General features: G+C 37.5%; 1 pseudogene; it reads right to left on the bottom strand.

Annotated features, from left to right (window-relative positions):
• Positions 1–13,015: 13,015 nt before the first annotated feature.
• Positions 13,016–14,529, bottom strand: LOC143597310 (putative methyltransferase PMT3 pseudogene; annotated as a pseudogene).
• Between the last annotated feature and the right edge of the window lie 464 nt (positions 14,530–14,993).

The raw sequence follows: 14,993 nt of genomic DNA, 5'->3' as shown, positions 1-14,993 counted from the left end.
AATCCATACATCCGGGATCGGATTTGACTATTGAGGATACGGATATCTGAAAGGATTTTTATTAATGGCCGAGTTTGGAGAAAGATATGGTTACGTGTGTTGGTGAATATTGAGTTATGCCAGAGATAAGGCTGCACACCGAAAACCCTAGGGAACGCCACGACGACAGAAAATTCGCCAATGATAGTGGGAATATATTACAATGAATTCTTGCCCAAATTCCTGATGGTGAAATGGTATCTCGTCGTGGAGTACCATTTTCAATGATCTCAGATCAAAATGGTCATCCTACTTCCATTATTGGAAGGCGGGGAAGGAAGCATCGAGAGCTTGAAGCTTTCTATGGGTGAAGTAATTATCACCAATTTGTAAATTGAAAATGGGCGTCAATCAAGCCATAAGATTTGAATTGATTCGAGAAACAACCAATCGGATTTATAATATTTAAGATGAGTTGAAAGCATCGCGAGATTGGCAAAGGATTTATGCCAACATTCATAGGAAACCATTGTCATTGGAAAGAAGTGACAAGGCATTTTTAAAGGCATCACCTTAGAAAGGTGATATGAGGTTTGCCAAAACCGAAAATAGCTCCTTAATATATTGGGCCTCATGAGATTATCTCCATGATTGGTCACTTAGTTTATTGATTAAAGTATTGCAGGGGCTAAGTACTATACATGATATTTTGCCATGTATACGGATTGAAAAGTGCCTAAGCGATGAGGCAACGAAAGTACTAGTAATAGAGGTACTCATAGAAGACATGCTTGATATCATAACTAATTCCGTAGAGATATAGACGGGAAAACTAAACAGTTTGGACATACCAAGCTTTATTAATTAAGATTAAGTGGAATTCACAGCGAGGACCAGATTATACTTGGTAACGCGAGGGTGAATTCTGAAGGAAAAACCCCCACCTTTCTCTCGAAAGGAGATGGTGGGCGTGTAAAATTTTGAGGACGAAATTTCTTAACGGGGGAAGAATGTAACGATTCCGACGAAACCAGGTGTACCCTAACCGGTAGACGTTAGTTACGTCATATGTAATGTCGGGTACATGAGTTACCATGGTAATTATACGAGAATACATGGTTCATTGTATTGATTGTATGTTAATATATAATTCACCGTATTGAATATGCGATCAAACGATCGATAGTTATTAAAACCCGAATGAATCGAGGGTTCAATTATAGACGAGATATATGATATTTAGTGATGTTACGAAGTATTAAAGCTTCGGGGTAAGTGGATTAAAGCACAGAAAAAGGATTTCGATTTAATAGTACGTCGGTACGTTAAACGAAACCTTTAATACCAAACCGAGCAAGAGACGATCGATCAAGCCGAAAAAGATGCGTAATAACTAATAGTTGACGTTTCAAGTTAATAAATGTCATGGGTTAAGTTTTTAAAGTTTTTAAATCGGTTTTATATAAATTTTATTTTTAAGCCGAAAAATGACTGTTTAGGCCTCGTTTTAAGCAGAATTAAACGTTTAACCGAGAAACGAACTGAACCAGATTATCCAAAACATTATCCGGATTGCGGATATCCAAATGAGTGGCCAAAAATGAACTTGTGGGTCCCACCCCACCCCCACAAGGGAGCCGATCGGAATAATAGGGGTGTTATACCCCTTACATTTTCTTTTTTCAAACAACAAAACACAATCATCAACACTTTCTCTCAATTCCAAAGGCTTAAACCCGAGTGTTGAGCAAGAACAACGAGGTAATGATCGAGTTATATGTGTGTTCATCTTCCTTTCTTGAGTTCGTTTGCAAGAAAATGAGGTTTCAAAGATGAAAACCGATTCTTGCATGATCAAGTGATGTATACGGGTTATACAAGGGATCTTGGTCCAAGAAAGGAGTTAAACGAACCGAAAACGAATTTTTACGGTTAAATCTTTGTTTTTGGAATCATAACCGAAACCATGAAAGAAATGGCTTGATCGTGAGTGTAACTTGATTGGTATTGTGGTATGTTGATTGTGGGCTCTGTATTTAGTGGTAGATTAGGCGGAAAGACGAGTTTGTAGCTTGTAGTGGCGGAAAACGAAAGGTATATTCGGTTTACATCGGTGTATGTGTTTTTGGACAGATTGTTGGTCGTTTAGATTTAGGTCATGAAATTTTTCAGGGATGTTCTACACATGAAAATAAGAGTTCTGTGAATTTTTGGTAATTTTTGGATAAAGGATGAATATTTGGTGAATTTAATGCTCGGTTTTGGCCAAAAATGGTGAAAAATAGTTAAATATCATGACAAATTCTGGAAAATTGCAGATAAGCTTTTCATATCATGTATAAGTCACACACCAAATTTTAGGTCCGTTGGAGAAGTCTAAGTAGGCTTTTCGGTTAAACGAGTTATAGGGATTTCTAGCTCGGTTTTAGTAAAAAGGGGATGTAAAAGAAGATTTTGATTCTGGAAAAATTACAGGGGACTATGTGGAAGTCAGGGGACATCCAGGAAAAATTTGGGATTTTTCTAAGATCGTTTGGTATTTACGACATATTTAGTGTTTAAATGGTGTTTAAAAATAGATAAATAAATTTTAAATATAAGAATTAATTCTGGAAATATTTGTATAAAATTCCCCACTGTTAAAAAGTGATATGTGCAAAATTTCAAGATCCGAGAGTAAACGGATAATTAATAGTGCTAATTATCAAACTTTTAAAGTTAAAACGCGTAAACCGGTGAAGTTCGCTTAAGCGAGCTGACTGGTGTATAAAAACCCTAAAAATGAACTATTTTCATATAAATGAGTTAAACAAGTAAAAATAAATCATCCGAAAATAATTCGGATGATTTGAGTAATTTTAACCTATTTTAACAGTTTCCGGTACGCTAAAGACGGAAACGGGTCCCGCGGCCAAACGGGGCGTCTAAACCGAGCTCAAATTTCACAACTTTACTTAAACTATCAGTCAACGACTATTTTCGGGTCGTGTGTGACCAAACTCATTTTTGAAACATAAAAACGAATAACCGTGCTAGGCACGCAAAACGAGAAAAACGACTAATAGTAATTGTGACCATGGAACTCTAAACGACATCACAATCTGAGTCCGGAGAAGTGTTTCTGGGTTAACATTGCCCCCGGAACAGGTACAGTACTGGGTTAACAGTGTCCCCAGATGTACCGATTGATAAGGTTAAAGATTATATAAACAATAATTGTATAATAACGATCGTAGGGATCATATTACAGATTGGACGTGTTAATTGATAATGATTGTCGTTACCTGCTTGCATGTGCTAAGGTGAGTTTCACGGGCCCCTTTTTACTGAAATGTTTTAAATATTTTCCCGGGGCGGAAAGCATGTTTCTATCAAAATGTTTAAGTACATGCTGATCGCATGGAAATGAATGTATTTAGATAATGTTTATTGTACGGGAATCGTACGGTAATGTATTAAAATGGTAATTGTCTGAGTTGTTAATATTGTAAGGTCCCGCAACAGTGTTCTGGGTTAACAGTGTCCCCAGAGGTTATTGGAAGTGTTCTGGGTTAACAGTGTCCCCAGAGGTTATTGGAAGTGTTTTGGGTTAACAGTGTCCCCAGAGGTTATTGGAAGTGTTCTGGGTTAACAGTGTCCCCAGAGGTTATTAAAGGTGTTTATGGGTTAACAGTGTCCCCAGATAATATTATATTATGATATGGATTTATCATGGTTTACTAAAATTGTGAAACTCACCAACTATTCGTAGTTGACCCGTTTTCTCACATGCTTTTCAGGTACAACTAAGATAAAGTGATTGATTACGTGCTAAGTGCTTGATGTGTGTAAGGTTTGCGTGCTGGACGTTAGGATACATTATAACAGATAGAATTATGAACCGTATTGTATGATGTGTGTATCACCTAGACGGTAATGAAAGACGAGATAATGTAATTTTGAAGTATAGTAATGCATTCGGTTTTCTTTATAAACAATGTGGTTGATATCCGAGATGTCTGTCGCATCCTGTTTACGTTTCCGCTGCGGTTACGGGGTGTTACATTATGTCTTAAATATGAGTTCTAAGGTATCCACATCGATCGAAACATGTTTTGTCTCGAAAGCAACCGAGAAAGACTCGATTCTATGGCATCGAAGAATGGGTCACATACACGTTAGAAAGATGAATTATTTAATGGCAAATGACTTAGTTGAGGGTGTCTCGTTAAAGAATTTTAAGTTATCAGATCATTGTGTTGCTTGTAAGAAGGGCAAACAGAAGAAGAAGACACACCATCTAAGGTATTCAATTCCATTGTTACTCCGCTAGAACGACTTCATATGGATTTGTTTGGTCCAGTGAATCGTGCGAGTATTTCTGGAGACTGGTATTGTCTTGTCGTGACTGATGATTATTCGAGATATTCGTGGGTGTTATTTATGAGTTCGAAGGATCAAACACCGGTTTTGGTACAAAACCTTATTACTAAGATCGAATCACTGTATAAACAAAAGGTGAGGAGAATCCGAAGTGATAATGGAACAAAATTCAAGAACACTATGTTGAATTTCTTTTGTATTCAAATGGGAATTCACCGAAAATATAGTGCACCTTATGTACCTCAACAAAACGGTGTTGCTGAACGGAAAAATAGAACTCTGATTGAAGCTGCACGCACAATGCTCGCTGATTCAAAGCTTCTTGTCCAATTCTGGAATGAGGCAGTGAATACAGCTTGTTATACGCTTAATCGAGTTCTAACTGTGAAACGACTCAAGATGACAAGCTACGAGCTCTTAAATAATAGAAAACCTAATTTAAAGTACCTGGAACCATTTGGGTGTCCGTGTACAATGTTGAAGAAAGATTCGGGTAAATTTGAAGAAAAAGCTATCGAAGGGTATTTCTTAGGATATGCATCTCCAAAGAAAAGGGTTTTTAATTTCACATCTGGTTGTGTTGAAGAATGGTACCATGTGGACTGTCAAAAGTACACAACTCCTCCTCAAAGGAAAGTTCCAGACTGGATGTTTGACTACGATCGTTTATTTAATTCATTAACTCCTTCGACTGAACACATCGACGAAGATCTGATTCGAGCATACTTTGAAGATCATTTGACCATTCCAAGATTTTCAAATTCTAATGATGTTGAAGCTCAACCAGATGCTCCAACTGAAGAACCTTAAGTTGTTTCTCCAGTTTTTATTGATAATGTTTCTACTTCTTCTGATGATGATCAAGCTGAAGATCAAGTTATTGACCTTGAAAGTGATAATGTTTCATCTCCTGAGTTAGGTGAACATTACACTAACTTATTTGATAATGTTGTTGTTCCTGAGAATCCTACTCTTCGGATTCATGGATATCATCAACAGGAAAACATCATTGGAGAACTTGATGTGGGCGTTCGTACACGTTATCAAGTTGCTTCGTCAAGTGATAATAACATATTGTGTGCTTACACTAACTTACATTCTTCTGGAATTGTAAATCTTGCTAAATTCTCTTGCTTTCTATCTCAAGTTGAGCCAACGACAGCTCGTAAGGCACTTGAAGATCCTTCTTGGGTAGAAGCTATTCAAGAAGAATTACAGCAATTTGCACGTTTGGGTGTTTGGGACTTAATAGACAAACCTGCTAGAGTCAAGAAAGTCATTCCGACTAAGTGGGTATTTAAGTGTAAGAAAGACGATCGAGGGGTAATTGTGAGAAACAAGGCACGTTTAGTGGTGCAAGGTTTTCATCAGCAAGAGGGTATTGATTACACAGAGGTATATCCTCCAGTTGCAAGATTAGAGTCGATTCGAATCTTCCTGGCATATGCTGCTTATAAGAATATCAAGGTCTATCAAATGGATGTTAAAAGTGCTTTTCTCAATGGTGAATTACACGAGGAAGTGTTTGTTTTACAGCCTCCTGGTTTTGAAGATCCTGATTATCCAGATCTTGTTTACCGATTAAACAAGGCCCTGTATGGTCTACATCAAGCCCCGAGAGCTTGGTATGGCACGCTCGCCGACCATCTGACTGATAATGGCTTCAAACGAGGGACTGTTGACTGCACTTTATTTCATAAAACTATTGGTGACGATCTTCTCCTAGTCCAGATTTATGTCGACGATATTATTTTTGGGTCTACAAACGAAACATTGTGTAAGGAGTTCGAAAAGTCCATGCAAACAAAGTTCGAGATGAGCTCGATGGGAGAGATGAATTTCTTTTTAGGGTTGCAGGTTCACCAGTCTACTCACGGAATATTTATTCACCAGACTAAGTATGTGAACGACGTCTTGAGCCGATTCAAGATTTCTGCCGGAAAAATCCCTTCTATTCCTCTTCCAGTAGGGCACAATTTATCACCGGATGAATTGGAGGATACCGTTGATCCGACCCTTTATCATTCTATGATTGGTTCTTTAATGTATTTAACGGCTTCTCGCCCTGATAATATGTTTGATGTTTGTCTTTGTGCTAGGTATCAAGCAAGTCCACGAGTGACTCAACTAGCTGCAGTCAAGAGAATTCTTCAGTATTTGAGGGGAAATCCAGACATCGGGTTGTGATATAGATAAAATCTATTTTAGTTTTAGGGGGAGAAAATCTAGAAAATTCAAAAAGAGTGTGTTTTTCGTTTGTATAGATAAAATCCAAAAACATTAAAAATTTCAAAATTCAAAAATATCGTGATTTCTGTTCTTTAGTGTTTTTCTTTTAAATATTTAGAAAAACCAAAAACATTTTAAAATTTTGAAAAACCAAAAAGAATGTGATTTATGTTTGTACAGAAAAATCCAAAAATCCAAAAAGATTGTGATTTTTATTTTGTTTATAAGAAAATTGAAAAAGACAAAAATATTGTGTTTTTAAAGTTTGTATAGAGAAAAACCAAAAAGATTTTTGCAGGCGTTTTTAGATTATTTTCTCGCTGAAAATTATGTCGGTTATTTAAGTTTGTGAAGCATGCTTGCATGTCTTGGTCCTATTATTCACTTGTGAATTGATGGTTAGCCATTTATTTATAAACTTAAGTTAACTGGGGCGATTAAATTTATCTTTTTCTTTATTTTATGCTCCTCAAAATTTTGAGTTTTTGAAGCAAAAAGAGAACATGATAGTACATTGATTATCTTGACCCCAAATCCAGCAAAAAGTAAGTTTAAAAGAATGTGTGCTTAATTGCATTGGTGCATTGGTAGGTCTTAAAACACCCAGTAGAGTAAAGTATGTGATATAAACATAAAGAAACGCCAAATTGAAAGGGGTGTTAGTCTCTAGAAAAGTCTCGGTGAGGATGGCAGAAATGTAATAACCGGTCATACTCAAGCCTTATATTTGTTGATCACCCAAAAATAAAATAAAGAAAATAACAAGCGTTAAGATTCTGGACACTGTGAGTCTTTATGCGGCTTAATCATCTGGGTATTCATAAGCATGAATATTTCACTCGCTTTCTAGAGCAAACCCAAAGTCATTAAACTTGATCACCGCTGTACTTCGTACAATTTAAATTACTGACTTGATCAAAATCCGCTGTTAGTCATACAATTGTTTCTCCCTTGCGCGCGTCTTAATACCATTAAGAAACGGACCCCAGTGGATACAATGTATGTATGCCGACAAATGGACTCGTGCATACTCACTCACAGTAAAGGAAACTTGATGCATTGCTCAAAAGTTCTAAATTGGTATCAAAAATTTTGATCAACAATATAATGGTTTAAGTCAAGTTGGGGTGATTTGGCAAAAATCAAATTAAGCTTGAACCGAGATTAGAGGCTGATAGTTTCTGATATTCTGTGCTTTAATTGAACAAATTAATCATATCACAAAAATACTTGAATGTGTGTTATTAGATTTATGTGGATAACAATACCAATGACCGACTTATCGCCAGTCATAATATCGCTGAAATATAAAACTGTGATGGAAGAGCATTTTGATTAATATGATTCTCTGCTTGATTATTAATATATGTTTGTGTAAAAGATTAATAAATGTAATTTTTTTTTCCAAAAAACTCTATTAAATTTGTGAACAGGAGTTCACTATAAATAGAAGGTGATCTGGTTCGCTAACATCCCCTAGCGAACCAGCCTCCCCTTCGTTACATATATTAAATTAGCGAAACACCCCCTTATTCGTTAACATCCCCTAACGAATCAGGAGGGAATACATTAACAGTCTAGTTCGCTAACATCCCCTAGCGAACTAGACTATAACTTAACGAACTAGCTATTAAATAAATTAATTATTACATTAATTAATAAACAAAAATGTTAACGATAAATACAAAGACTCAAGACGCAAAACCGTGCACTAACAGACACCCCCTCGTCTTGAGCTCTTTGTTTTTAACTTATTTGAAGCGCTTTGACTGCCAGTCTCTGCAACTATGAATTCCATGTTCATGACACACACGAACGACTCGTTGGAATTGCATAGCCAGGTCGTAATCTTCTCGGCGCTCGATCAAAATCTGCTTCCTGTGTAGCACATCATTGTCTGTCTCTGATAAATTAACCAACCACATCGGGTCGATTATCTTAATGATTTCAGTCTTCAGTCCACTTCCAAGAACAATGACGGCCTCGCCTGTACGATTGTCATAGTACCAGCGGTTGAAAGAGAGATGCATATGTTGAGGCATCGTCTTCACAGGAACCTTTTTCATCGTCTTTGGCGGCTTCACTTTCAAGACAAGTTTCTTCCAGCCGGTCCTTGGATCAATCTCGTCAATGCGCTTACGTCTTGGGACCCGGGGCTTGAAGAATTTGAAGCCATGATTGACCTCGAACAGTAAGTGTTGGTGAAACCACTCAGCTGTTCGGTAACCCCCACGATTAATAAATGGACGTCTCGCGAGGGTACGAACATCCCACCGCGGCAATGTAAGAACATTCATCATCTTCTCGTAATACTGGACACCCTTTTCCCACTTGGCTATACATACTTTAAGGTCAGAATCATAGAGCCAGGAGACAATATCACCATGTACCTTAGAAACGGTCTTGAAGGTGGTCACTTGATTAGCTTTAACCCAAGCTGCAGCTGTGTGTTTGCGTTCTTGGTCAACAATGCGATGTGCCTTAATAATCTTACCCACAACTTTAAACCTGAACCAAATTTTAATCTCATCAACAGTCGGATCATAAGGCTTAGCAGTATAAAAGCCTTTTCCTTTGGACTTCACTTCAAGACAATCCTCAGCTTCTTTAATTACTTCTTCATGAAATACCGGAGCACCTTGATCAACGTTTGCGTGTTGATACAAGTCCGGGTACTCTTCAGCAGTCACATCCTCCATCTCAACGTCCTCATTCTCATAAATAAAATCCGTATTCATAAACAACGGATCCTCATCCAACTCTTCTTCATTCACAACCTCAACATCGGGCTCAACCTCTAACACATTCAATTGATCATCATTAAGCACAAGCAGTATTGAAATCTGCTCCCGTGTCAAGGATCTTTCTACAAACTCACCAACCTGTATCTCGTCCCTATTCACCACACTTTTCACCACCCCAGATCCATCTACAAATATCACTGTGTTAGCTGCAATCATTTCAATTGGCTTGGCAGCTGTAGGATCTTGATAAATAATAATTTGTTTGCTCGAATCATCACCGCCACTTGTACCAGCACCAGCAGATGAACCGTGAGCTTGTTTCAGCTCACCCCCAGCACCCGACTCTTCAGGATCCTCATCATCATTCTTGAGTCGCTTCAGGGAATCATCTTTACACGTCAGTTGTAGGATAATTTCCTCCTGCTCTTTCAATTTCACCCCTTGAGACGTAACAATCTCACGGAAGGCTTTAGTTTCCTTTTGACAGAAAGAAATGTACCCCATCATCCGTCGTTGATTCTCCATAATATTTTCCTGGTTCTGACGGTCAGCTTCCATTTGATTTTCATAGAGGTGGAGAAGATTCAACAGCATTTTAGTTTGACGACCTGGTGGCAAGTTGTATACGGACGGGTGAACAGGTTGAACAGGTCCTTGAGGCCGAGTGATTCTCATGAATGAGACATCACTAAGCGGAGGTGGAGGAGGAGTAGTTGTTGGCGGAGGAGGAGGTCTCATTGATGTAGTAGGAGATACTGTAGACAATGCAGCAGGAGGTCTCGGTATCTCGGTTAACGCCATTTGAGGAATAAGACCGAGCCTCTCGTGTAACACCAACGTCGTCGTCAATGTAAGCATCGGAATGCTAGTAATTAGCGGCACCGCCGAGCTTTGAGGCGTTGTATGACGTGGTGGTGGGGTTCCAATGATTACCCCAGCCCCAGCAGACACACGGGACTTCTTTGATGGTTCACCAGTAGCTACAGCTTTACCCTTTCTTTTTCTTTCCATCTGAGCTTTCATGGTGGCAGCTAGAGCAGCATCGACTGCATCTTGTTGTTCTTTAAGAGCTCGTTCACCAGCTCCACCATCACCATCATTCCCATCACTATCACCATCATCATCTCCACCATCACCATTCCCACCTTCTCCCCCTTCACGCTCGGAATCCGAATCGTCATGGATCCAGGGCTCATTAGGAGGACATACATAGTTCGGATTGATTATATGACCAATCATCCGTTTGTCCTATGGATTTTCCTTTCTATAAGTTAACATACGATGCACTGTTTCAGCTGTCATATGTTCCATATCCAGAACATCGTTCACCAACGTCCGATCAATCACCAAATTCGGAATCAAATCTTGAATAATTAGCTGTAAAAAGCGAGGATACATCAAGAATTTCTTTGACTGAAGAGTTTGCTGAACCTGTTCCTTCAAATGATCAAATACTAACTCTGAATAATTATACGGCTTGTTCAGAATCAAGGCAACAAAGGCTGACTGCAAACTCAGTCTACACTCATCAAAACCACCCCGACGGCCACTCATACAATGAAATAAAATGTGTAGCAGATACTTGTATGGTGCACACACCCCATTCTTATTCAACATGGACTTAAGAATATTTCCATTATTGTGCAAACGGGTGAATAGTCCTCTAACTTATGACCTGTCAAATTCACTCGGGTAATCGTTATTATCATCGAATTGAAGTACTCGGCGAATCACTGCAACATCAATTGTAATTGGAGTTTGATTGATTGTAGCCCTGATGATCTGATTTTCTTCAACATATGCAGCCGTGTTCCAAAATTCTCTGATAATACTTAGATACACCTTTGGTCTAGCAGTGATAGCATAGTGTATCTTTGATCGTCGTAAGAAAGTCAACAAATCTCCAAATGTTTCCAAATCAGGTACATCTTGATCAACATAAGCACAAATGTTGTGCTTTTTATCAAACGGCAATAAGATCACTTCAGCTTGTCGATCTTGTTGTTTCTGTGGAGGTTGTTCTGGTGGTGGTTGATTTTGTTGTTCTTGATCAGCCATGTTTTACTGTATAAATAAAATCAAATATGAGAAGAAATATCAAAATATATCAACATATCTATAGATGGTGTATATACGTAAACAAAGGATATGTATAATTAATATATTTACGCGTATTAGTCGTTTTAAATTCTTTAATTAAATTAATTGAACATCTAGTTAATATAATTAAATTAAAAAAAAAATGAAATGCATTCGTTAACTTCTCACTGATTCGTTACAATACTGTAACGAATCATGCGATTCGCTATCAAGTAAATTAACTAACGAACTGAGCATAGCGAATTACTATTTAATTATGACGAACTAAGATCTAGTTCGTTGTATTTTAAGCGAATCCATATCTAATCCGTGTAACATCTTATTTGCACAGCTAGTTCGTGTAGAATCTTAACGAATTGGACACGAAACAATCCCAATTCGCTCAGACTAATGAATGGTCAAAAATTAAGACTTTCTCTTTGACTCGCATAGTCAAGGTCAAAATCAGGAAGAACAACAACAGTCAACATTATAAATCCAGATTCAATTCGGCCATAACTATCGTTGAACCATCGAGATAATGATCTCGTTGTACTCGGAATCACGCTCATAAGCTAAGATCGATGAGATTGAGGCTCAACATTTCTAAATACCTAAGATAAACTAACTAAACATAAACATCGAGACCATGAACCACAATTAACCCAGCAAACAATAATCAAATGTTGATTAGAGTTCACCAAGGGTATCGAAATCACATTCCGATCACAATGACATATAATTCATCAAGTTTATCAACACAAATCATAAATAAATAGGTTTAAAAACTCGGAAACCCTTAAACCCTTAAAAATCAATAATTTAGCTAACAAATCACAACCATTTTTGACGAAAATTAGATCGCAATAATCGTCTATACCTTAGAAATCCAAAGATATCTTAGAAATATCAAAACGTGAAGGTTGAAATTTCAGAGAAAATTTTGAATAAGGTTACTTTAAGATGAAGGAAGAAGGCGAATAGTGGAGAACTGTTCGTTTTCTTGTCTTTTATATCCTTGCACACAACCCGAGGTACAACTTGTACGAATCAGACGATTCGTTTAAATTAAAGTTAACGAATTAGCCCATTCGCTAACTCAATTCGTTACCTTAATTTGGCTAATCGCTACTTGATTCGTTAAATTAAAGGTAGCGAATCAAGACATGATTCGTGTCATGATTCGTTAAATATGCATAACGAAGGGATGATTCGTTACAGAGTGCGGAAGCGAATTAGGTGAGCGAATCAAAAGTTAGTTCGCTAAAGAATCACCTAGTTCGTTATCCATAAATAACGAATTACATTCTAATTAAAAAATCTTTTATTTAATAATTAAATGAATTAAATAATTAAATAAAATAAATAAATTGGGTTATCGAGAATCTTTTTATCCCGATAACCAAATACCTTAAAAAGCGTTTCATTTTTCCGAAACATAACTTAAATTAATATGTACAAAGAAAAACGAAAATATTTTTGGTATTTTGAAAAAATAAAGAATGTATTTACAAAAGAATATCCGAATCATAAAAATAGACAATATATATTTTTTTTATCAAACATATGCATATATGGATTAATTATTTAAATTAAATCCAACTATAAAATAATACACATAACAACATAAATTATAAGTTTGTAGATGCAAATGTATATCATAATAATAAAAAATAAATCAACTAAATCATAAGAAGCAACTAAAGTCACAATTTGACGCTACAAAACCACCCCACATTTAATACCTTTTTTTAAGATATTAAAACTTAGTCTGTTTCCCTCAAGCTTTAACTTGTGAGCCATAGTTTCTTTTGGACTATGAACACGGCATCGTCTCCATCGGATTCCGATGATGAATCCGCCATTGCCACGGTTTCCCAGTGTATTGCGGGTAGGTATTTCTTCACAAAGTCGATGACGGGCTTTTTGTCCCGGACGATTAGGAAGCCTGTGGGTCTGAGGATACGGTCGATCTCGATCAATAAATCCTCGCCGCTGCAACCTTTCTTTTCGATTATGTCGGTGAACACGTTGCTAGCGTGGAGAAGATCGTATGTACGTGGGTAGGTCGAGTATGCTTCACACCAGTTATGAATTGAGCCGATTAAGCCTCTATCGTAAATAAGCTTCAACGTGTTAGGTCCATCTTCAGGGACAACATTCATCACCCAAACATCTTTATTCCCCAAAGAAGCTCCAAATGAACCCAAATTCGCCTTCATGTCTATCACATTCCTAATTGTATTAGTCGATATTTTTGGGCTCAACAGATCCCAATAATTCTCAACCCTCTTACGCCACAATTCCATGTCCTTCTCAAACATATCCCTTGAATAGCCAAAGTCAGCAAGACGTGGAGGCGGAGAGGTTAGCCTAGCTGGCCACGGAGCCAATCCACTTCCTTTATTTGTGTGATTATATTCAGAGTAAGGTGTGATGCACGCTTCCATGTTTACACCATACACCGCGTCTGGATCATCATTTGACCGACAAAGAGGAGGCTGAGTACCAGGAGCTCTCTCCATGTAACAATCATTGGTCAAAGGCTTGACCCAAATAACAGTTTGGTTCCTTTTTGCAGCTATTTTCCAGCACATGCGTTCAACAAGTGCACTCATTTCTTTCCAGATTCTAAGATCCTCTTCATCTTGTGCATATGCTTCAGGAGACGAGTAAGCGAAGTAACCACCTGGTCTAAGCAATATGTCTAGCTCAAGTAGAAGAATACCGTCCCTTTGAAGCCAATCAATTCTACAACGGGAACAATGAGCAAGTTCAAAAGATCAACTCGGGTAAGGAAGTCTTTTTGTTCCAAGAACACCAAGATATGCAGGAATGCCTCGTTCTAGAGAAAACTGGATTTGATTTTGATGCACATCATTAGGTGCTAATGACATTGCAATGATGTGATGTCAGATGAAAGAAGATAACCACCAAAATTTGCAACACCGCAACCAACATCAAGAACTGTTCGTAAGTTTCCTTCGTTGTTCATGATATCTTTTGAGAAGTTGAGAATATTTGCAAGTGATTTGATGTACTTATCAGCTCCATAGTGGAAATGAGTTCCTCCACCTGGGAATATGATCTTTTCACCTTTCACAACCATCCAGTTTTGGTCTGACTTCTCGTGTGCAAGGTGTAAAATGATTAACTAGTCCCTCAACTTCCTAATTTAACAAAATTGGCATGGATATTTTTAGGATGTTACATCCTCCACACCTTGAAATGAATCTCGTCCTCGAGGTTCTTTTTATCTTAAGTGTGAGTGGTTCTTTACTCATTGATTCATGATTAGATTCTACCTAATTCGGTTCCGATGTTACAATCTGAATGCAGACTGGCTGTGATTTTGATTTGTTGTTAACTTACATCCTTAATTGGTATATCCAGTTAATAGTTCAGAATATCATAAATAAATATAAATTGCTAAACACAGTGATCAGTTGTGTTTAACTATTTACCTTACCGTTTTGTATTCTAAATATTTACTGATGTTAACTAGGTTGTTGTTTGGATTGAGTCTGTCGAATCTATTCCATCTCTGATCCTGATCATTGATGTTCTATGTCAGCTGACAATACCTTTGTACTTTTGCGA

This window comes from Bidens hawaiensis, unplaced genomic scaffold, assembly GCF_021521415.1.
Source record: "Bidens hawaiensis isolate Kalapana, Puna unplaced genomic scaffold, B.hawaiensis_p1.1 tig00001758_1, whole genome shotgun sequence".
NCBI lineage: Eukaryota > Viridiplantae > Streptophyta > Magnoliopsida > Asterales > Asteraceae > Bidens > Bidens hawaiensis.
The sequence above is the reverse complement of the archived record's forward strand: the minus strand, read 5'-3'. Positions and strand labels throughout refer to the sequence as shown.